Source organism: Aethalodelphis obliquidens, unplaced genomic scaffold (assembly GCF_003676395.1).
Source record: "Aethalodelphis obliquidens isolate GAN/ISIS:26980383/991018 unplaced genomic scaffold, ASM367639v1 scaffold5, whole genome shotgun sequence".
Taxonomy (NCBI): domain Eukaryota; kingdom Metazoa; phylum Chordata; class Mammalia; order Artiodactyla; family Delphinidae; genus Aethalodelphis; species Aethalodelphis obliquidens.
Window position 1 is genome coordinate 15,900,840 of NW_020837949.1, and position 24,853 is coordinate 15,925,692.

General features: G+C 41.3%; 1 protein-coding gene and 1 long non-coding RNA gene across 4 annotated transcripts in view; one reads left to right on the forward strand and one right to left on the reverse strand.

Moving 5' to 3' along the window:
- Positions 1 to 1,489: 1,489 nt before the first annotated feature.
- Positions 1,490 to 24,853, forward strand: part of PTN (pleiotrophin) — a 96,753-nt gene continuing 73,389 nt past the window's right edge. The window contains exon 1 of one of the 2 annotated variants that reach the window (XM_027101801.1): positions 1,490 to 2,665. The gene's annotated coding sequence lies outside the window, so the exon portion shown is untranslated. The remainder of the gene's footprint in view (positions 2,666 to 24,853) is intronic. The other variant, XM_027101800.1, reaches the window with a different exon arrangement.
- Positions 2,641 to 24,576, reverse strand: LOC113618056 (uncharacterized). 2 transcript variants are annotated; one of them, XR_003431869.1, is made up of 5 exons: positions 24,227 to 24,576; positions 21,951 to 22,133; positions 19,828 to 19,910; positions 6,193 to 6,296; positions 2,641 to 3,001 (listed from the first exon to the last, which is right to left on the reverse strand). It is a non-coding gene; the product is annotated as an uncharacterized LOC113618056 (long non-coding RNA). The 2 variants fall into 2 exon arrangements; XR_003431870.1 differs by lacking the exons at positions 2,641 to 3,001; positions 6,193 to 6,296 and adding an exon at positions 6,305 to 8,356.

The following is a 24,853-nucleotide window of genomic DNA, read 5'->3' on the forward strand; positions in this document are numbered from 1 at the left end:
ATTTCACCCCTATGGAGTGAGAGTGAATATGGAGAAGACTCTTTCGGTAAAGTGTCTGGGAAAAATAATAATAAAAAGTAATAATGTCCATTCCTCCACAATTTATACAGGTAAAATCAGATTAAAACAAACATTGCTGTATTTCATTGGGTAAATGGGATCACAAAAGGGAAACAGGCAACAGGAAGTCTGTGTGTAGAAGGAAGATACTTCCTTAGTCATTTATTTCATGTGAGGATGGTGTGTGGCAGGTGTACGGAGAGTTTGGTTATGGGGACAGACTAGAGGTGTGTAAGTGAATTTCTGATGCCTCTGCTTTTGAAAAAATGGATGGATTGATTGACTGATTCAAAGCACTGCTTGTAGAAACAGCTCTTCCAGCCAGCTCCTCCATGGTACACTTGTCTACATAGCCGTCAGAGTCCCTAAGTCTCTAAGAACTACTTCCCACAAAACAATGCTTCTTATTTTGGGGTTTAGCTTGAGTTCAAAGCACATGTAAATTTTAAGAGTTATATAAGGCACTTAGGCCATCATCAAAAAATCTACAAACAATAAATGCTGGAGAAGGTGTGGAGAAAAGGGAACCCTCCTAAACTGTTGGTGGGAATGTAAATTGGTGCAGCCACTATGGAGAACAGTATGGCGGTTCCTCAAAAAACTGAAAATAGAACTACTGTATGACCGTGCAATCCCACTCCTGGGCAAATGCCCAGAGAAAACCATAATCCAAAAAGATGTATGCACCCCAGTGTTCATTGCAGCACTATTTACCATAGCCAGGACATGGAAGCAACCTAAATGTCCATCAACAGAGGAGTGGATAAAGAAGATGTGGTACATATATACAATGGAATATTACTCGGCAATAAAAAGTTATGAAATAGTGCCATTTGCAGAGACGTGGATAGACCTAGAGACTGTCATACAGAGTGAAGTAAGTCAGGAAGAGGAAAACAAATATGGTATACTAACGTTTATATGTGGAATCTAGAAAAATAGTACAGATGAACTTATTCGCAAAGCAGAAATAGAAACACAGATGTAGAGAACAAACTTATGGAAACCAAGCAGGGAGGGGGGGTGGAATGAATTGGGAGATGGGGATTGACATATACACACTACTATGTATAAAATAGATAAGTAATGAGAACCTACTGTATAGCACAGGGAAGTCTGCTCAATGCTCTGTGGTGACCTAAATGGGAAGGAAATCTAAAAAAGAGGGGGGTTTTATATATATATATATATATAACTAATTCACTTTGCTGTGCAGCAGAAACTAACACAACATTGTAAAGCAACTATATATACTCCAATAAAAATTAATAAAAGAAGAGTTATATAAGGCCCTTACTAGATATTTATCAAACTGAATTGAAAGGATGTTACCTCAGAACTACAGGAAATGGAAGTATAATTTGCAACCACATTTGGGGTGAGCACCATCAAATGATAAGCTGAAAGGCAGTGAAAGCAAGACGAAGAGCAGGAAAAAACGGATGAGCGGAGGAGAACCTCACAATTTCCTTTTTGAGAATGTTTGGGCAAATTTGTTTTATACTTAATCATTTTTGCGCAATACTTTCATCTATATCACAGATACTCATCTGTGTGTTACTTAAACAATCCTAGGTATATTATCTTAGTTTCTTTCCTCATTCGAAGAAAAATGTAATTCCAGAAAGACACAGAAGTCCAGCCTCTGAGTTTTACAAACCTCGGAGTTCGAGCTACGTTCGTTAACCCCCTAAATTCTTGGGTGTCAAAGGCATGTCACTAAATAGGTCACTAAATGCACCAAGGAAGCCAGAAAAGGAAAGAGCCCCCTAAAGGAAAGTGGCATTTTAATTGGGAACTTTCAGACATCTGTCACTCTGTGACAAGCGCAAAAAAGTCCTTTGCACATGTGGTGATGCGCAGGTGGGATGGGACTGACAGCTGAAGTGACTGAAGCTGTGCGGGGCGAGGGCGATAGACGTGGGGACAAATGAGAGCCTGGTCTTGAAGACTGCTTTTCCACCCTGAATATCATTGAAAAAGAATCGCCGGGGGCCCAAACTGTAGTTTAAGATGCCATCAATCATCCATTTAAGACGCGCTACTTGATTAACTGGGGTACGCACCCACCTAAAGAAGAGGTCATGCACAAAGTTTGGGAAAGAGATATTGCATCTGTCTCTGCTAAAAACGAAACAGGGCTTCATCCTCTGGCCTCTGGGTTCAAATCCGCGTGCTGGCGCGGGTGGGGAGATACTGCCCCTGGTGAACCCTGCTTTTAATAAGTTTCCCAATCAGCTCTCGAGGGAAAGGCGCGCCCCCCCCTCGCCCAGCCCTCGTATTCTCCCTGCCAGCTCCTCTCCTCCCTCCCATTCTCCATTTCCCTTCCGTCCCCTCCCCGGCAGGGCGTGCTCCACTCCGAGGCAGGATCCGTCTGGTTCCCCGCCTTCCAGTCCGAAAATCCCGCCAAGGGAGCCGCAGAGCAGAGGAAAAGCCAAAGTGGGGAGAGTGGAAGAAAGAGACCAGTGAGCCACCGTGCGTGCCGGCGGCGGGGAACAGGCGCGGCCGCGAGCAGCAGTGACTCGGGTACCTGGACTCCGGGCAGAAAGCCTCGCCCCGACCAACAAAGGCAGCCTGAGCGCACGCGGCTCGTTTGCGACTCCAAGTAAGTGGAAGGGAATGCGCGGTTCCTCCGAGGGCTCTCCGATCGACTTCCCCTTCAGCCTCCGCCACTTTTCTGGGCGCCCGCGGATGATCGTGGTAGGAGTGGGAGAGGGGCTGCTGGTGTCTTTGCTGGTGCGGCTGCTTTCAAAACTGATTTGCTCCAGAGGCATATTTTGGGGGCGTCTGGTCAGGATGGTCAGGGTGCCCATAGATGGGTGGAAGGAAAGCATTTGTGATGTTATGTGCGCATTTGGACTGTGTTCCTGCTTCCAGCGGAATGGAGAACATGCAGGGGCTTTGCTCTTTGTAAAACCTGAGTTAGTAGGTGTGTCTGTGGCTGGGTAGAGAAGAAGAGAAAGTCAGGCAGCCTGAGCAAGCAGGGCTCATTTTCCCATCCTTCCCCTGCTTCCCGGATTGCCCCAGGGCTTGCCAGCTGATGCGTCTTAGCTGGCATTTCTAGGTACCAAGTGGGGTCTTGTGCCTCCCAGTGCCAGCTGACCTTGCGGGTCCCTCGCAGACCATCCGGGCACTCCTTGTCCTGCCTGCCAGCCCAGGAATGGTTCTAGAAATGGTTACGTCCAAAGTTTAAAAGACACACCTTGAATCCCATTTCTCATTTGAATAATTTTAAGAACTGCCCTGTACAGAGACACTTGAACTTTTTATTTCACCCACATAAAGCTTGGGTATATTAATTACCAATCTGCTAGATTCTTAGTTTCTGAGTTGATGTTTCTAATAAGTTAAAATATTTTAAAAGAGAGGAATGTATTTAACTCCTTCCCTTCTCTACTTAACACACAGAACATAAAACTTGCTCTCTCTTCAACACACACACAGACACACACACATCTTTTTCTTTAACAGAACACGCAGGAACACCAGAACACACACTGAGTTTATCTACACTCCTGTTAACTCACCCCTACCTCTGTTAACAGCTGCTCTGTAAGTCTGGGGGATACATTGAAAATGTAGGAGTGGCATGTGGTGGTGGGAGGTGATGGTTGGGGAGAATGAACAATTCGAGAGAAATCAAAGTTCCAGTCTTTTGGCATCTTTTGTTTTCATCTGGAGGGTTACTGAGGCATTTTGCTTTAACAGCTTGAGAAAGGTGACCTACGGGTGTGTGTTGGAGGGAAGGGCCTGGGAGGAGGTCCAGGAACTATCAACAGGCGCTTTCGAACTAATAATATAACGAAGCAATTTCATGATCTCAGGCAAATGTGGAGTTGACGAAACAGCAAAGCCCTTTTTAGCCCCTTGATCATCTGGGGATGAACTGATATTTGAAATATTGAAAGGTAATGGGAGTGAAACAAAAGAGGTGTCTCCCAGCGTAGAAAATAAAGCTTCTGTTTTCCATCTTCATTATGTTCCTTTTTAAGTAAATTATGCATTCTAAAGACCAAATCATTAAAATAAATTATAGTCCAGTTAAATTCTAAGAAAATTGGAGTGGTGTTTTCTTTTTTCCTCCCTTTGGGACATGAGTTATTTTAGAGTGGCAATATTTGTACTTTCTCATTTAAATTAGAGGATGGGCTTTTGAAAAATTATGTTGTGAAAAAACCCTCTAATACCATTATTTTGTGCTTTAAGAAACTTTGGTGCTTTTAATTCTCTAATCGTATTTTAAATCTGTAGAAGTTGATCGTTCCTCTCCTCCTGTTCCCAGGCCTCTTTTAGGACTTTTTTTTTTTTTATCATTTAGGGAAAGGCCTCTATAAGGACACCCACCTGAAGCCATACTTAACGCATTAGGTGCTGTGTTCCAGATGTTTGCTTGTCGGTACAAATGTATTATATTTTCAAAGCTAGAGTGTGAGAGAAAAGAAACTACAGTTAATATGTGACTTTTTATTTTCTGACTTTTCGATGGGGTATTATATAGAATGAGGATGATAACATATATTTAAAATATTTATAGTACAATATATTATGTTTATAATACATAACTTTGTGGTTTCCTGGACCTCTTTTCATGGTATTGGGTATAATAAATTTACTGATTTATTGAAAATTTCCATGTACCTATTTAGTCTTCACATATAGCAATATGTGGCAGAACCCACATTTTTTAATGAACATTTTTGATGTTTTTACTCTAGAAAACCTAGTGGCCTGGTTTGAATTTTCACAGAACCGGATTATTGAAAATAACTTGAGAGAAATTAGGTCCCCAAATAATTTAATCACTTTTATCAATAAAATCAATCCTAGAAATTAAGTATTTGGGGTTTAAATATTTTTTTCCTTTTGAAGATACTCTTGCTTTCTTATTTAAATGACATTCTCATGTGAATTCTGATCATATTCTTATTTGCCATGTGGTATTTTATTACTATTCAAAATTTTCTCAGGAGACTGAGTTTGGGTGGCTTGTTCGAAATGGGGTATTAGTTAATGGTGGATTGAGGGCCGGTAGTTAGAATTCAGATTATAAATTCCAGTTCTCCCAACACTTACACTTTTTAATATGGTGACATAGTGAATAGGATGGCTGTCCTTGACTTCCCTCCTAAAGGTAATGCCCAAACTGAGACCACCCAGGGTGATCAGGGAGCAAGCTGGTTTACACCTGAGTGCAGGTCAGTTCAGTTTAAAGAGATGCTCATCTTTAAGCATCAGGTGAGTCAGGCCTCCCAACAGCCCTTGTTTGGATGCTGAGTGGAGCTCCTCTAAGGGTGATGAATGTTGTCTCTTTTGGCTGCAGTTCTAATGAATAATCAGAGAACTTTTGTTTCCTTTTGACACAAAACCATGTCATTGCCCTGGGGTAAAATAATATTCAGATATGGAGCTTCTCTTTACAAGCTGGGCCAGCTTTTTTCCTTCCAGAGTCAATTGGCTTGAGTGGAATTTGGGCCACAGCCTCACTTTGGAAAGTTCTCCATTCTTGATGTTTATGGCCCATTCAATTTTCCATCCACTGGGCGATTTTTCCATGCACTTCTTCCCAGTCTTGTATGTGGAATCGTTTTCCACATGGCATAGGTGTCATACGATCTTTCTAGATTGTCAAATATAACAAGCCTTTTGTTCCTATTTTAGTATTTGGTAAATGACAAGTTAAGATTTCTGTGGTTTAGAAGGATAACTATAATGTAACGTTATCAGAGGGCATTATAATTATGGTAATATTGCAGATTTGATTATGTAGATCACATTCACCACAAATCCCTATTTCTTCATAGTAAGCAGGGAATACAGTGAATAGTTCATGCTTAAGATATTTTGAGAAATAACTTAATTTTTTCTACTGGGCTTTATTTTGGAGCCATTTCTTCATAGTAGGCTTAAGATAAAGTGATATTTCAAATAAAAACATCATCATAATGAGTTTCCTAAAAGCACAGTTCTTAGATTCTGAAACTTCATAGTTAGTGAAAAAAATCTATTGTTACATATTAATCTTGAATGAAGTAAGTCATAGTAACTGACACTTGGGCTCTTAATTCTAAGAATTGTGCTTATTAAAAACCAAAACATCATTGTAAGGCACAAATAGCATTCTGTATCTCTCACCTTTTATTCCCACTTCTTCCACTTTTTATACTGAGATATGAGATGACTGTTCTTCAATGAAATCACAGACATGGAGGGAACGATAGCAAGTCCTCTACCTTCAGCTGTGGAATTTGGGTGAAACTGAATGAGTCTGAGATTAACGGCGCCAAGGGAGGGTTTTCCCAGGCAAATCCTCCCTCTAGGTGGCGCTCTAATTCCCCCCTCCACCCACCCTTCCGGCGACTTCCGTTCCTCCTTTCCCAGCAGCGCCAACACTGGAAAAGCACATCGTTTGCCTCTTGGAATTACTCACTTTTACCACCAGCTCCACCCCACCCAGACCGTGCACCCCTAGAAGGCAGACACTCTCTCATTCCTCTCCAGAACCCTAGCATATCTAGAGTGAGACCATTGAAATGCCCAATGAATATCTGATGAATGAGTGAAAAAATAAGTAAATGACTCTGAATACCATTTTCTCTGCTCTTCCTCATGTTCCAATGACCTTGACTGCCTTCTATACTCAATCCCTCTATACATCACCTGGTACCAATTTCCTGTTTAAACCCAAGCACCCCATTCTCAACCTTGAACCTCTAGAAGAAGGCTCTCCTATCTTTTCCTCTACCTCCTTTATTGCAAACATCATATAGGTCTGCCAGTTCTCTGGAGCGTCTTCCTAATCATATTTCACCTTGTTTATTTTAAGGCTCTCGACCTTGCATGGTCTCTGACTCACCTGCATAAAGGAGAAGGAAACCTTACCTCTTCTTTAACAAACTGTGTTATTCAAAGCCTTAAGACTGAACACTTGGGACATTATTTTCATCATAACTTCATTGTGGCTACAGGCCTTTGCTTTTCAGAACTAATAACATTTATTTTCTCATCATATTTTCATAACAATTCTACTTAGGTAGGCTGAACAGGATTTTTTTTTAATTGATAAGGATACAAACTCAAAGAGGTTAAGATGACCCCATTATTTAATACAAGAATCTTGACGATCTTAAAAGATCTTAAAATTCCTAGTTTGGATATTTTTTTCTCCTCTATAATATAATGCCATATCTTCAGCTGACTAATTAATTTTCTTTCTCAGTTGCCTCTCATGTCAAACCTAAACTCCAGTGTATGCAGAGTAAGCGGCCAAATCACCCAGTGTAGTGGTTTCCTTTCTTCGGTGTTTATCAGAATAACTGGAGTCATGTCTTAGCATCCAGATGCCTGGAGCCCATCCCCAGAGATTCTGATTTGAGAGGTGGAGTCAAGGAAGATGGACATGTGACAGGGCACCTGGATGCAGGTGATGTATTAGAAACATTGGCTGTAATGCTCCAATATTTGAGCTCTAAGTTTAAAGAAATCAAGGTAAACCACAGCTACGCTTCTTACTAGCTGTGTGACCATTAGCAAATATCGTGGTCTTTCTTGCTTCAATTTCCTTATCCCTAAGATGACAGCACTAATAGCTCCTAGGATGGACATGAATATTAATCTAGAAAATGAGTGTGAAGGACAGAACCCAGAGTCTGACTGCTACAGAGTATTTGATGAGGATAATGGAAATGCTGATTAGGGGGATGCAGCCCTGCCCACCCGCCCCCCATGAAAGTCCACCCTTGCTTTCCCTCCCCCACTGCTTTATTTCTCATGTCCACCTGGCATGAGAAAACGAACAAACAGAAACCTAGGTGAGACTTTCTTCTTCTTGAAATGCTTCTGCCCTCTCTAGTCTCAGACTGTTCTCTCTAAATGCAGATCCAAAACCCCTTCTGAAAAGAAACACACGGAACATGTGATCGTGCTCCAGGCCCCAGGGAATTTGACATGTAAGTTCCCTGAATCAGACTGTTGACCTTGGCCTTTCCTACAGTGTCTAGGAGAGCAGTTTACCTACAGGGCACTCCCAAGCCAAGGTGCAGCCATCTCATTGCTGAGGTTGGTGACACCCATAGCCATGTGCTGTGGCCCTGCTGCCATCATGGAGCCGTCAGCTCAGAGGAAAGAGTTCAGGTTTGGATTCAGGAGCCCGCATTTATCTCATCGCAGTTCTGTCGGAAGCTGAGTTGTCCCTGTATCTCCTGGAACCTCAGGGTTTTCATCTGTAAGCTGGTGATGATGTTGATGATGATGGTGTTGAGGGTGATAGTGATGATAGATGCTCTGCCTACCTCACGGGCTGGTGGTAAAGGTAAATCGTAACAAACTGTAACCTGCTACACTAAACATAAGCTACTGTTAATGAAATCAGTGGGGCCAGTTCTGCCTGTCTCTTTCCTCAGTTCTGCTGCTTGTCGTTATCATTTTCTCAGGACCCCTAGAGATTGCCTAAGATGCTGAAAGGTAAGTTTGACCAAATGAAGTGAGTAAGAGGAAAGATGTGTGACAGGTGTGAAGAAAAGGAAATCGGAGTCAGAGTGAAAAAAAAAAAGTGAGTAGACAATTGTAAAAAAGGTTAAACTAAAATGGTTATGAATTGTTTTACTAAATATTATGTTATAGGGCTTCCTAAGAGTTGTAAAGGATGCATACCAAAAATTTCAATCGGTTATTCTCACTAAATTTAGGTTTTTACAATTGATTAGCAGCACTTTATACTATAGCTGTGCTTCTCACACTTCAATGTGCATGTCAGTCACCTAGAGATCTTGCGAAAATGCGATTCTGATTCAGTAGGTCTCTGGTGGACTCTCAGGGTCTGCCTTTCTAACAAGCTCCCTGGCGATAGCAGCTGCTGGCCTCGGGACCTCATTTTGAGTGACCAGTCACTAGTGTTTAGTTCCATAAATTGGGAGAGCAGGCAAGAAATCAGAACTCTCTAATCGTGACATGCATAGCTTAAAACACACAACGAAGGTCATTGACGATAACACTTCCTACTATGTGCAAAAGCTGATCACTCCTGTATCTTCGTGTGCGAGTCATATTTACAATGTTGGATTATTTATAAAAGAAATTTGCAGAGTCACCATCCGAATTGCTATGGACTTGACTGAGCCCCTTAAGAATACAAGGCCCTTTGTCAGGTGTGATCTCAGGCCTCTTACCGGTGCTTCTCCTGGAGCCTTCCCCTGCGAGGGTGTAAGTGATAGTAATAGTGTTTAGGAAACTTCCTTCTTACGATGAGAAGGATGTAATGTAATATGCTTTCTGAATGCTAGAGTATTCTCTTATTTAAGGTTTGAACATCTGTTTTTCCCTTGGATGTGCCTTTCCACACCATAAGGGAAGCAGAGCAGGGATCATCCATCTGTGTGGCTTCCTGGGAGATGCTGGGCTGCCTAAGGAAGGAGCCAAGGACTCTTGCCTCAGAGTCCAGATTCAATCAATACGGAACGTATCTCAGTAACAATCTTAGGGAACAGAGAAAGTCTCCACTCAGGATAAAACAAATGGAGACCATGTAAAACTTAAAAATAATGTTTTCATAATGGCCTTCCTTATTTGCTAATAATATGGCCTGTTCTAAACCTGCCCATGGAATTATTGCTCCCCATAGCAGAGAATCATCGCTAAAGTTGTAACACAAAGTGGCCTTCATTTTTGAGCATTAGAACATCTGAAGGCTTCCACTGGGCATCTTCCAGTTGGCCAGATGGGGTGTCCATGTTAAGTCAGAAGTTGGATCTTTGGCTTAAAAAAATATCCTGTAGCTTTGGAGAATCTTACGGAAGGGCCAATTTAGTTCTTCAAAAACTATTTGCTATAAAAGAATGTTGCCTTCTGGGTACAGGATATTTCTTTAGATATGGTCCAAGGTGATCAAATGAGGAAGCCTGAAGCTGCTATAGGAACGAAAGCAGGGAGTTTATTACGTTATTTTAACTGGTGGAGGTACTTAAGTTTTGAAACAATAATGTAAAGCCTTTCTTCTCATCCTCTTTTCTTGATTACCATGTATAGTTAACTGTTAAATTCAATGACTCTGGCAAAACACAGAATCTTACATACAGCTCAATTCATTTCAAACTTGTGAAAAGTTTGATTAATTTTAATGATGTGAAAAAAATAAGGGTTTTTTGATTATTATGTTTGTTATTAGGAAAACACAAATATATACCTGGAGAAACATATTATTTTTTCTCATTCTAGAAAAATGTCCATGCTACAAGATATTACAATTTTTTAAGTTATGAAGAAGGAAAAAAATGCCTTATAATCCTGCTCAAAATGGACACCACTGTTAACACTCTGATACACTTTTATAGTTTTTCTGATTTAACCTTTGAAAATAGTTGCACAAATAATTGTGTGTCCTGCTTTTTAGATCAACATAGTAATCGATGTATGCTATATGTTTATAGCTTTCCACACATTAACATGTGCGTTTGTTTCTACTAAGTGGGCCAGTTAAGATGGAAATTCAATTTATTTAGCTTGACATGGGTAAATTTGAATCATAAAGAAAGCTTAGTAAATTAATCTGATGGACTCTCATTAAAAAGTTGGAAATAGAAAAATGCAAACAAACAAACATAATCCCATGAAGCAAACAAAAAATCTTTCTCCCAGCAAAGGATGTGCTGTTTAGACGGAACAGATAATCTTGTGGACCTTAGTGTGTACAAATTAAAGGTCAAGCGGAGTAAACATTATCTTCCATTCTTAACCTTGAGGACCCTTCCAGATACATATCCAGGGGTAAAAGTCTCCCCAGGGAAGCCACAGCTGCCTGATCTCACCCAGGTCCAATGTCACCCCCTTAGCAGGTCCCAGGAGCCTGCGGAACTTCTGAGCTGCTCTGGGCTAAGAAGAGAGGGCCTAATGCACTGCACGTGGGTAAACCTGCAGGGGCAGCAAACCTCTTTGATGCACGTCACTCCAGGGCTTGGCATCCTTTGGGGAATTATTTATTTGCTCTATTATTATTTGGAATGAATAGTGTACAGATTGGCTCTAGTTTAACGTGAGTCAGATCAAATTTGGGTTTGTCAACCACACTCTTGTTTGTAGAGGAGGGGTGGAAGGCTTTTATTGTCTATGCCGGTATTGGGATTCCCACCAACTTGAGCCTGAAATGATTTCTAGCCTTTTAAAACAGTGGTTTGAGTCTGATGGTTAGGGATCACAGAGTTTGCCCTCTGATATACGATATCTGGGGATTTGAAGATGTACTTCAAGGCTGTCATAAATGAATTTAGTTTGGAGAAACAAATCAAAAGCAATTTAGCAGGAATAAGTTGGTAAAGGTGGATTTCTACCAACTTCTCTCTAACTAGATCCACATTTCCTAAAAGCAAGCTAACTGTGGGTTTCCAACATCTCATCCAGTGATGTTCTCTTGCAAGAGGTTAAAATGAGAGCAGTTAACTTTAAAGGCAGCAGAACCAAGAAGACAAAAGAAATAGAAGTGGACTTGAACTGAGACCTTAGGGAGAACATCCAAAAATCTGATAGACAGAAGCCAAGCATGAGCTTGGGGAGAGGAGCTTCAGACCTCACAGAAAACTCTACTAGATAGCGCTGAGGTCTCCTCCACTCTGGATGAACTGCTCGGCAACTCTCTTTGGGCCCTTTTGGCCCATCTGGCTCTGGTGGGGTTCGTTAGGAGGTTTCTCTCCAGTGGATTTGTCTTGTTTGCTTTCTAAATCTCCTAAGCTCTACATGCCTCTTAGTATAAAAATGCCAAGAAGTCATTCCAGGACAGGAACCAGCCTGTCCCCTCCATGTTCCTCTCAGAGGAAGTATTTGAAGGCAAAACAGAATCAATCAGTTGTTCTAGTGAAGAGTTGCTGCCTCACATAGGACTTGAGCAATCTTGGGCCATGACTTAGACAACCTGGTCACTGGAGTCAACTAATCCATAAAGTTTACACTCTCCACCCCATTGTTTCAATTCACATTTCCCCCACTCTTGCGGGGGGATCATGAAACGAGACCAAGGAAAAGACCCAGAGGCTCCCTTTCATGGGCACAACAGGATCCCTCCAGGCCCAGGGCTTAGCTACACACACACTAGTTAGCTTCCTGGGTTAGGTTTCTACCCTGACTTCCATTTGCCGCCTGTAATGTGTAACATTAAATATCTTGTTGAAATCAGAAAAATGTTTAGACTTGGGCATTTCTATTAAAAATTGTTTAATTTTATTTTGAAGAACAAATATTATTTCCTTTTCTCCTTCCCATCTCAAATTGACCCCTTTCCTTGTCTAACTTCCAAGTCCATACCAAGGTATAGCCAGATTTATCATCATCTATTGGAACTTGAGCAACTATTGAAAATAAGTATAGAATAGAGGAAGGTGTGACCACTCTTCTTAAGGTGATTTTAATGTTTCTTTGGTGAGGAAGATCAGCGTAAGTATGAGGGGCTGTTTTCCCCAAAAGGGAATAGATTTCACTACTCATCTAACGTGACATGGGATTGCTTATCTCTATTCTTGGCGGAATTTAAGCAAAATCACACGTTGTCCCTTGAGAATGTTCCAATATTTGTATCTACTGTGACTCCTAATGCTGCAGCGAGATTGGAGTTCCTGTGGGGAGGCCAGGAACCTCTGAATTGGAAGAGGTGAGAAATGTGACAGTTGAGTATAGGACAGTTAGTAAGGCTTTAAGGAGCAAGTAAAAAAATTCTCTCCCAGAAGCTGGAAATGGAGAAACTATGGGACTGTGGCTTATCTGATAAGTTTGACTTTTACTGAAATGAGGATGTGGACATACCCAATGAGGAGCACCATGTGCAATTGAGGGACATTTAAGGTACATCCTAGAAAGGATAAGACATGGAAATATTGACTGGTGTTTCCTGAAGTAAATCTGCAGATCTTATAATAGATTCCTCAAGATAGCATCTAACTGATTTTATTTCCATTTGTAGGTCTCCATATGAAGGTGCTTCAATTATTAAATCATTTTGGATTGTCTACCCTTTGTATTGAAAGGAAGTCACTATATTAATTCTGAGTTTCAGTGGTCCTGCATCTTCTCACTGAACCTCTCTGTTCTATACTGTACTGCTAGACAGTTGTTTCTAGTTCTTTCACGTTACCACTACCCAAATAACAAATGGCACATAGTAGGTACTCAGTTCATGTTTATCATTTCATAGAATTAAGATAACCTTTAACCTAGTTCCTACTCAATTTCCCCTCTCTCCTGCAATCTCCACCAACCCTGGCAAGATTTAACATTAATTGGCTGCCCTAACCAAAAACTGTGATGTGAGCAATCATTTTCTAGCTTTTCTGCTCTGTCTTTCATACTCAGGGATGTTTCCATTATCAATGTGCAGGCATCCAGAGTCCCAGCTCCTGCTGCTGTATGAAGACATCTTGTATCCAGGCTTCATGCTGGCCACGGGCATCCCTAGTTTCCCTTGATGTGCTCTGGGGACACATGGCAGTATGTCAAAGTTCAGAAGCTACAAGTGCCTCTGAGGCTGTGTTCCTAGGAACTGCCAGGGCCAGGGAGGAGCCGTCATCCTCTATCACTAGCTACTTCTGGAAGCTGAAGACCTTGCTTTCTTTTCTTAGCATTCCCCTCCTTTTTCCTTTCTGAGCACAATTCCCCCACACTACTAACAACGGCAACCGAGTCTCTGAATGGTTAAGTAACTTGTCCAAGGTCAGGAGGTAGTAAGAGGTAGAACTGAGATTGTAGATCAAATATATCTAACCACAAAGCTCCTAAATCAGGGCTTCCCTGGTGGCGCAGTGGTTGAGAGTCCGCCTGCTGATGCAGGGGACACGGGTTCGTGCCCCGGTCCGGGAGGATCCCACATGCTGCGCGCGGAGTGAATGGGCCCGTAAGCCATGGCCGCTGAGCCTGCGTGTCCGGAGCCTGTGCTCCGCAATGGGAGAGGCCACAGCAGTGAGAGGCCCGCGTACCGCAAAAAAAAAAAAAAAAAGCTCCTAAATCACACTCTTCCACCGCCACCCCACTGTCCTATGACAAGGGCCCAGTGAGCATCTGAAGGTATTTTGGTCCAATCCCTTCCTTCTTCCTCTTTCCTGCATCCAGGAATATGCTCTCATGCTATGTATTTTATTCCTACCTCACTATGATCTAGAGAATACACTCTCTTGGACAAAGAATCCTGTTGTCAGACCAGACCTTTCTGACTGCATATTATTGCATATTGTTTTATTCTCCATTGCTTTCTCAAGCATCGGTTTGCCTGGCCTGGTGGTTCGACTGGCTCGTGCTGAGGAAGGGGAGGCGGGGAGTGAAGACAGGAGGATGTCTGGGCAATGCTCTGTCTGTTCCTCCAGGCTGCTATCACCTGACCAAATTGTTTGTTGGATTGCTGTGTTCCAGCCCCAGGGGAGGCCACAATGCCTTGTTTGTTTGTGTATGAGAGTCTCTGGCTTTGATTAGCAGCTAGCTTCAGTGCAGCTGAACATACAATAGGGACCAAAGGATGGGAAAAAAAATCCTGCTACAGTTTCCCATTGGAAAGCATTTGCTGTCAAGCCTGGATATCCAACAGTGGGGCACAGATGGATAGAGGCTGGGAAAGGTTAGGTGATGGATTCTCCATGCCCTGCAGCCTGTTGTGTGTGATGAAGTTGCTCCTTTACGTGAAGTATTGAGCCTTTATCCCTCTAGATGCTGTTTACGATTAAGGTTTGAGACTGGTATTGATGTGGTTTGACGAGGGGCTGAAAAGCATGAAGGAGCCCCACGATGACAAGGGCAAGGGTAAAAACAGTGAAAAAGATGCACCTATGTTAAAAGGCTAGTCACACAGTTAAAAAAAATGCCATTACTTTGGCTGCATGGAAGAGGTAAAAATAACTATAATTCTATCAATGAAGGAGGAAAGTAGCAAGTTTTTATATCATAACATAGGCAAAGTTAGTGATTTCATAACGTAGACACACTGATAATAGATAATTTATTTCTTCTCATTAAATTAAATATGATATCTAGGGTAAGCACCCCCATCTGCTGGTAGCTGAATAATAAGATGTCTGCCTGAAGGAAAGACTCCTCATACATCCTTAGAGTAGTGTGTAAGTTATCAAGAATTTTTCATCAACAGAATATTTGTCTGGAACATTGTGCATGTTGCAAAAAGCCACCATCCATTATCCTAGCTTGTAGGTACCTTATTTCGGTCCTCATAAGGGGGACAAAGCAGGCTTATAGTTAGAAAACCATACAATGATTAAATGGTAAACGAGTTGTTATCACATTGTCTAGAAGAAGAAGGTATTCCAATCTGGAGTGGAAAAGGGAGGCTGCATGAAGGGGGTAGGGTTTTCAAAGACAGAGTGGTATTGTCTATGGCAAGAAGGCACGGGGAAGGCATTGTAGGTGAGGGATGGAGAAAGAGGAACGCCAAAGAGATGATAAAAAGCAAGATACTGGGGGACAGAGAGCAGAAGGGCCTGATTTGTGCAGTCAGTGGGTGGCCAAGGAGTGAAAGTTAGGATTAGAAAAAAGTTTTGGGTAACGATAGCAAGACCCTCGAAGGGCAAGCTGACCTGCTCGGATTCTATCCTGATAGATAGTAAGGCATCACCGAAGGTTCTCCACAAGCAAGGAAGAAAAACAAAAAACTTTGCTAGAGTATAAGAAAGATTATTTTCAGAGAAGTAACAGATTAGAGGTGGAGAGAATCCGTTAGGTTTTAAAAAGTAATCCTCTGTGTACCACCCCTCCCCCCAAGCCCTTGATCTTTCCAAATTCTGGAAATCCTGTTCACGCTTCAGTGCTTTGCTTCAATACCATCTCCTCCATGAAAATTGTCTTCATTCCTCTAGTTAAAAATGAATACTTATTCCTTATTCTGTTTCACAACTTTCTATGATTTTTCTTTCATAGTTTTTATCCATTCATTCATTCATTCAAAAATATGCAATGAGCACAGTCTACTGGGCTCTATGTTAAGTACTAGGAATGCAGAGATGAATACAACACGGTCTCTGTCTTTAAAGCTCACAGTCTAGTTGGGGGCCAGGCACATCAACAGAAAATGGATGCAATATCAGTGCAATGATCTAGATAGGCACTTTTGAAAGCCCATAAGAGAGACACCTAATGCAGCTGGGGGTGGATTCAGGGCAGGCTTCCAAGAGGAAGTGTCTCCTGACTTGTGTTTAAAGACTGAAAAAGATAAGGGAGAAAGTGGGAGTTCTCGGTAGAGACAAGAGTGTGAATCCTGACTTCATTCTTACCATACAGTGGTTATTTTAAATGACTGTCTCTCCCTTACTTAACTAGCCCAATGCTTTGCATGATATCAAATGTCCAAAAGAATGAATAAATGAATAAATGAATGGATGGATGGATTTCTGATGCCTTGACATAAGTAGGTACTTAGGAGGAATTCTTTCTGGAGACACTATGAAGGAAAATAAAAGCTATCTGACATTAGGATGGAAGTCTAGATGTTAGGATGGAAGGTAGGGGCATGATAGGGTAGTGAAAAATGAGATGTTGACCAATTTGAAAGAATTCCAGTGCCATTGATGGAAGAAGTCTAGAGAAAGAGCTGATATGGGAGGAAGAGGGGAGTGTTCTGGGCTAGAAGGAATTGTGGAGAGACTGGATTATCCTCAGAACGGAGTGTGAGCCGGACTCAGGCTTCTCAGGTCTCTGACCTTCATGGGCAACCTCAACGTCTAGGAGACCTTTTCATGAGAAGGAGCCTCAGGCATGTGGTGGACGGTGGTGACCAGGCTCCCAGCTAACTCAAATCCCCGAGCTCAGTACTATACCTTCCTCCTCAAGAGATCGTGCGACATACTTTTGCTAGAATGAGGCAAGGCCGTGTTAACAGTTTTATTTTCTGGGAAATATATGCTATTACTTTGCTCCTTATTTTAAGGTTTCCTTGGACGCATCAGCTTTCAGGAAAACTCTGTAATGAGGTCTAGGCATGTCACATGCACATGGAATGGTATGAAGCCACACCTTCCAAAAGGGATCAGTTGGCCTGTGAGTTGCTTTCTGTACTTGGTTTACATTTTAGATGTGGGCTGATCACCACACTGAGATGCCCGCACTTCCCTTGAAACTGCTGATTTTGCTTTGCTCAAAGGAATGATCTTCTGCCAGCAGGTACAGACTCATTACTTCTGCAGCCAGTGGAAAAAGTAGTTACTCGTGAAACTCAGCGCCAGAGTGACGGTGGAAGCCAGATTGTTATGGCTTAACGAATATTGATTAAAATATGTGGAGAAAAACAAGTGATGGGCCCTCAAAGGGAGAAAGTGTCTTTATGTTCAACAGTCTGCGGGAAGGCAGACTCTTTCTCCCTTTCTGGTATTTTCTTTCTCCAGTTCCAGGATCCTCCTTCATAGTGAGGGCAGAGTCGAGGTAAATGGATCATTTTCATTTTCCTTCCTTAAAAATTATTCTGTTAGCTTTGCTAAAAGAAAAGAAAGCTCGGGAAGTCAAAATTGTCTGGTTTCCAATCCCCAGTTCACTGGAGAGTCAGAAGAGGCAGGAAATGTCTTGGGGACGGAGATTAGACAAGATGTTTTCTAAGAAAACCATGGAGCCTAGGATATATTATATTTTTTATTGTTCCAGATTAGGATTGAGTCTTCAAGTCCTGTTCCACGTAATTTGGGGCCTGTGAAGGTGAAGTCTTGAGATTTTACAGAGGTTTTACCTCTTCTGGTTCCTTTGACCAATAAGTAAGCTTTTGCCAGGATGAGCCTATTGTAATACAATTAAGAATCTTTTTTCTGCAGATTCTCCACTTGATATTAAGAAAAATCATATCCTGTTCAGGCTTCTCTATAATGAAGCTAACAACTAACACCCATGTCATATTTTTCCCTTCACAAATTGCCTTCATATATTTTATCTCATTTAATCCTCAGAACAATTGTATGAGATCAGTTTTTTTGTTTTTTTGTTTTTTTGCGGTACGCAGGCCCCTCACTGCTGTGGCCTCTCCCGTTGCGGAGCACAGGCTCCGGACGCGCAGGCTCAGCGGCCATGGCTCACGAGCCCAGCCACTCCGCGCGCAGCATGTGGGATCTTCCCGGACCGGGGCACGAACCCGTGTCCCCTGCATCGGCAGGTGGACTCTCAACCACTGTGCCACCAGGGAAGCCCTGAGATCAGTTTTAATAATTTTACCCCTATACAGATGAGGAAAAGGAAGCTTCTAGAATGGAGGAGGCTTGACCAAGGTTTCTCCAAGAAGTTGCCTCATGCATCTCATAGGATAGTTTGGGGAGTTTTCATAGTCTGTGAAAGTATTTTGTAAAAATAATTCAAAAAAAAGTTGGCATTCTGTTCTCTCCTGTGTGTAGATTCTGTGCTTTAAAACACTGGCTTACACAGTTCTAAAGCAGTTTCTTAAAGAACAGTTCACATGCATTTGGATCTCATGGGGTTGCATCCTCCACCTCTGAAATCAGAACCTTAATTAATCAGAATATTTATTTTTAACCAGGCCATTTCATATGCAGCAAAGTTTGAGAAACTCTTTGTGTGTATGTGTATGTGTGTGTGTGTGTGTGTGTGTGTGTGTGTGTCTGTGTCATAGTTTCACCTTATAGCTATTGAGAATAGGGTCTCTTATGGTGCTAGCTATCTTCCAGAAAGTATTGGTTATAGATTCTAGGTTTTAGACCAGACTCTAAGTCTGGTTAATTTTGTATTTGAATTAAATAATTTGAATTTTGCAGGCTTCCACTTCCTTAATTGTAAAACTAGAAGCCTAAAATAAAAGATCTCTAAGATACCCAAAGCACTTTGATTTAGCTTCTGTGCTCTTGCCAGGTTTTAGTCTCCCGATTCCTTTCTTTCTCTTCGTGATTCCGAATGTGCTGAAGTCAGTGGTTCTTAAAATGTGGTTCCTGATCTGCAGCATCTCTTTCACCTGGGAACTCATTAGAAAGGCAGATTCCCAGGTACCACTCCAAACCTATTAAATCAGAAACTCGGAGGGTGGGTCAGCAATCTGTGTTTTAATAATCCATCTAGGTGATTCTAACACATGTTGGAGTTTGAAAACCACTGATTTATGCATTTCTGATCCTGGCTAATACATGCAAATATGTAGCAGTACACTGACAACATCTTGTCTTCTTTGACCTATGCACTAACCAAAAATCTACAGCTCTCTATTCTCAGGGAAAGGCAATAAGGAATGTATGATCCCTCTGTTTTTAATACATGACTTCTGAGGGTAAAAACCCGATTTTGCACGTTTCTAAAGTAGCTTCTCTCATACATAGAGATAGAAGTCATATGAAAGTTTGAGAGAGAAATGGTACTTTCAATTACAGGCAGTTTTGCTTTGCATGGTTCCAATGTGCATGAATTTTTGTTACTACAGTTTAGTTAATTAGCACCTCTTCCCCAGCAGCATGGTTCAAATTTGAGTATATTAACTATAAATAATTGCATAAAGTACAAATTAAACTGCTAGCTCCTCAGTCCACAAATCACTCCATAATAGATTTGCTTTCTAATCAGTGACCAATCACATCACTTCCTTCATCCTTTGCCCATCATTGGTCCCTCTGCATCTGTTATTCATTTTATGCCCAGACAGTGAAGCATGGAGTACTGTTGCCTCCTTGTCTCCCAGTATAAACCCAATGACATTTTTCAAAAACAGACAATTTAAAGAAGGAATTGGCCAACAGAAATGAATGTGTAGGCAAGAAATGAGAGGTGATTTAACACTGGAAGTGAAATTCAAATGAAACATAAATGGAGTTAGCGAAGAAATACCTGTAGGTGGGAACGTTGACACTGCTGCCAGTTGAGAGGCTCTGCATTACGCGGCCTAAGACACTTAGTGGAGCCACGCTTGTCTGTATAAATGAGAAAGGGAGACAAAACAAAGAGGATGAAGATGTCCCAAAGGGACTGATGCTGGCAAGAAACTCACTTAATTCTCAAGTATATTTTAAGACGTTGAAAGCATGAAGAATAAAACGTCGGAGGCCAATCCAGACCTAGAAAGGCATATGACAATTGGCCAAGGCATAGAAAAGATGCTCACTCTGTATTGTAATTTACACAGTGAGAAAAAGAAAGCAAGCTGTTCAAAGTAGTCTTGATCAGTATTTTACCAAAAAAACGAAACACTTTAAATCTTAACATTTCTAATGTTGTAAGTTACCATATACTAAGTAAGTATGAGCTTTGCTATATTTCTTTATTTCCCTATACAATTACCTCTGATAGTAAGATATTTTTAATGATTTGGCAAAAGATTTTTGAAGCTCAAGGAACAATCATAACTATTCCCAATGATTATTAAGGTTGCTTTCCATGGTTTCACTTTACGTGACCATTTTTATTGTCTCACACTTCTGTGTAAAGCAGTGACTGCCTGTATATATCTGTCTATATATTACTTCTGAGAAATAACTATATGAGATTATATATTTTGTATTTTTAAAAATAGAGTATAGATGAAAACGTCTACCCATTTATTCACTCATCAAATTTTTTTTTTTTTTTTAACGCGGGCCTCTCACTGCCGTGGCCTCTCCAGCCGCGGAGTGCAGGCTCGGGATGCGCAGGCCCAGCGGCCACGGCTCACCGGCCCAGCCGCTCCACAGCACGTGGGATCCTCCCAGACCGGGGCACGAACCCACGCCCCCTGCATCGTCAGGCGGACTCCCAACCATTGCACCACCAGGGAAGCAGCCCCACTCATCAAATATTTATAGGATGCCCACACACTATACTATACGGCAACACAAGGGTGAAAATGTAGCGGGTACATGCTTTCATTCTTGATGAATGAAGACCGAAATAAGTAGACACAATTTCAGTTAGTGGTAAGTTATGAGGAAAATAAAACAGGGTAGTTAGATGGAGAATGATTGTGTTTGTCAAGGGAAGGAGGGATGGTTTAGGGAGGAGAGTATCAGGAAAGGCCTACTGAGTTTCCACCAAATTCTTTTCTGTTCCCGGGCAGGGATAAAAACAACTGTTAAAATGTTATCTCATACAATTTCAATAACTAAGTCTAAACTTCTTATTCTGTAACTTGAAGTACAATATATTTATGAAAATTCAACAGTTATTAATGTTAAACATACTGTTTTACTTAGTCACGTATGGTCTGTTTAAAAAAAAACAAATAAAAACTCTAATAATAAATTTATGAATAGAACCTTAACTCAAGACTTAAGCATTAAACAATATTTTATGTTTACTGATTACATGTATTTAAATCTGGGATCATATGTTTGAATTCCAAAGTCTGTGGCTGTATCTCAACTGAGAAATGAATATTAAATAGGGTTTAGACAAGGAGAGGGAACCATATGCTAATGTTCATTAAAAAAGTTTCTCAAGCTTTAGTAAATATCTAGCAAAAATAATATTGCTATAGAGAAATTATAAATCCACATGTAAAACATTTTTTATCATCTATCATGTAAGAACTTGGCATCAGTGATAAGCACTATTAATGACAAGAGAAATATTGCCATTATTGCCACATGAATTTTGTAGTTAGCACATGGGCATAAACGAAGACATTGGGTTATCTTCTTAGGTGGTGAAATATGAAACTGTGAACATATATGTATATTCATTTCATTCTTATTCATATATTCATAATATCCAAATAGGAATAAAATATATATGTGTATATATACATGTATATGTGTATATATATGTGTGTGTGTATATATATATATATATATATATATATATGGAGAGAGAGAGGGAGAGAGAGAGAATAGTTTAAAAACTATTTTAAAGCCAAACAACTTCAAGCCATATTTGGTTTAAAGGATTATCTTCTTGCAAAGCAAACATTTCTTTGATTCTTAGTCAAGCTGCGAGCAGGTAGAAGGCGGCCCGAAGCCAGTTTGATAAGTGGTATTCACCTTAGAGTTTGGAGGGGCAGAGAGTGGTGGACGTGGGGCTTCTGTGCTAGTTTTGCTGCGCGTGTGTTATAATTCAGCACCGCCTGGAGCCTGAAAACAATATTGGCAACAGCAGGGGAGGCCTGCCAGCTGTTGGGCCATTTCCTTAACTGTCCATTAGCTTGGATGCTCTGAATGGGACACCTGTGGACACAAAGCACATTGTTGAATGCTCATTACAGAGCCACAGCGCATACAGTTCACCTCAGAGCTGACTTGGAGTCTACAGAAAATCAAGCCAGAAGTTCTAACACAGAGGGTTCCCCCAATCCCAGCTTGCTCTGCGAGATGAATAACCATCACACCCAGACCTCTGAAGAGGAAGAACAAGGTCTCCTGTGGGGCAGGTTGACAATGAGCTGCAGGGCCCGAGAGGCCACAGTGCTGGTTTGTGTAAGGCTACTGCTGTTAGGAATGAAATTCAATTGACAAGCTAATGTCAGAAAATCAAGAGAAAACGGATGATGCAAACTTGGGGAAAACCCCACAATGTTATAAAAGTTTACTTACTTTTCTCTATTCAGTGTCCAGCGTCACATTTTTTTTCTACAGTACTCCTGATTCCTGTCTTAGCTCTCTTTCTCCTATCTAAACACTTCCCAGAAGTTTTTTCCCTTTTTTTAAAATCTCTCCCAGCCATGGCTTTAAGTTGTATATGGAGTAAAAGTGTTCATAATCTTATAATAAATATATATTTATTAATGCAAGGGCCAGGTATTAAACTCTAAGAGGAAAACAGCAGAATAGAATAGTTAGAAAATACAGTTTGCATTTTAAATTGGACACTAAAATGGTCTGCTTTAAAAAGAGATTTTAGACCCCACGTGTGGCTTTTATTTTTTCTATCAGGTGAGTGAGGAGTGAGTGTGAGCATGGGAAAGGGCTGTGTGTGAGTGTGTGGGTGAATTACGATGAAAGGTGAATAGGAAAAGACATGATAAGACTATTTTATTCACCCATGGCATAAAATAATAATAATTAATAATAAAAATAAAATTGAGGATGCTCAGGGGTTGTCGTTTAGATATGAACGCATGTGTTTGTATTTTCCAAGCACATATCAAGCATACGTATATATGTGTGCAAGGGAATTTCAGAGCTAGAAAAAGGGAGGGATTTGTTTTCTGCCTTTTAGAATGTCACGGGAACTCGTCCCTGCGGATTCCTAATTAGTGGACTATGTATCCGGGGGGGCGGGGTATCAAAGAGGGCAGTAGTATTGAGTATCGATTGAAACAGTGACCTAGGCCATCTTAACATTCCCTCTGACCCTTGGATGTCACTTAAACCCTAACCTCAATGTAGAAAAATATAGAGTCAGTGAGTCCTAGCAAAGCTGTGAGAGGCTGGAGACCACGCAGCGGGCGCTGCCCACATCAGCAAGATAACCCAGGCCTTGCACCCAGCCTCCGAGTCCTGAGATCCTGGCAGTTTGTCCTTCTCCTCTTCTGGGCAGGTTTGAATACCCTTTGTGGAGGCCCAGAAACAGTCTGAGATCTCAGTCAGATTCTGATAAAATGGAAAACAAAACCCTACAGGGGAGAAATCCTGAGTTTTCGGTGATTACAGAGGAAGCCGAACAGCCAACATGGAACTATGAGCTCTGTGAGGAGAGCGGCTGTCTCAGCGAAATGACAGAGACGTTTGCTTTCAGTCTCTGGGAGTGCTTTGCTTCAATGTCAAGTTTTAAGGAAATACTCAAAAAAGAACTCTCAGGTTATGGGTATTCAGGTCATGCCGTCTAGAGACTTAAGCTTCCTGAGAGGGAATGGAAGGGAGAAAAAGCTAACCTCTGCAATAGCTAACATTTTTTGAGCCGGGGTCTCTGATAAATCCTTTATGTAAATGACTTCAATTAATCCTTACAATAATTCTATAAAGAATGGAAACTAATGAATCCCATTTTACAGATGAGAACACTGAGGCTGAGAGATGTTAAGTAAATTGTTGTTAAGTAAAGCACAAGGTCTTTGGGTTAGTAGGAGAGATCCGAAAGCTAGTGTGTGTGTTACTCCAGAACTCACATAGCTTAGATATTAGTGGGGGGGACAGATATATAGAGAAATAGATAGGTGGGTAGATAGATAGGGGGATTAGAAGCTTCTCCCTTTAGTAAGGTAAAAGGGAAAGACAATGACACTAGTCACTAAAATGCCAGAGAACAAAGAAACTTGGGTGCTGATGGCGGGGAAGTTAATTCTATGCATTGAGGGCTATGCTTTACTGCTTTCAAATACCTTATTTCACTTGAAGGGTTATTATCCCATTTTGCAGATAAGGAAACCGAGGTCTTAGGAAGGTTAAGCAGATTTCTGAAAGTCATCAGCCAAGTGATTAGCAAAGGCTGGATTTGAACTCTGGTTGTCTGACTCCAAAATCCATGCCGTTTATAAACTCACAGTGAATGAAATGAACGCCCTGAAAGATAAAGGAGAGGAAGCGCTCCACACAGAGATGTCTGTGAATGCTGCTCACTCACGTGTTCATTCAATCAGAGCACACACGTCTGTGAGCCAGGTCTCTGAAATGGAACACAAGGTTAAATGAAACTTAGCGCTTACCATTTGTTCTCTAAAAATTATGTATGATGAGCCCAAAATATAAAATATATGTAACACAAAATATACATTATATTAAAATACATGTAACATATATATGTAACATAAAATATAAGTATAAAATATATTTTTAGGGCTTCCCTGGTGGCGCAGTGGTTAGGAGTCCGCCTGCCGATGCAGGGGACACGGGTTCGTGCCCTGATCCGGGAGGATCCCACGTGCCGCAGAGCAGCTGGGCCCGTGAGCCATGGCCGCTGAGCCTGCGCGTCCAGAGCCTGTGCTCCACAACGGGAGAGGCCACAACAG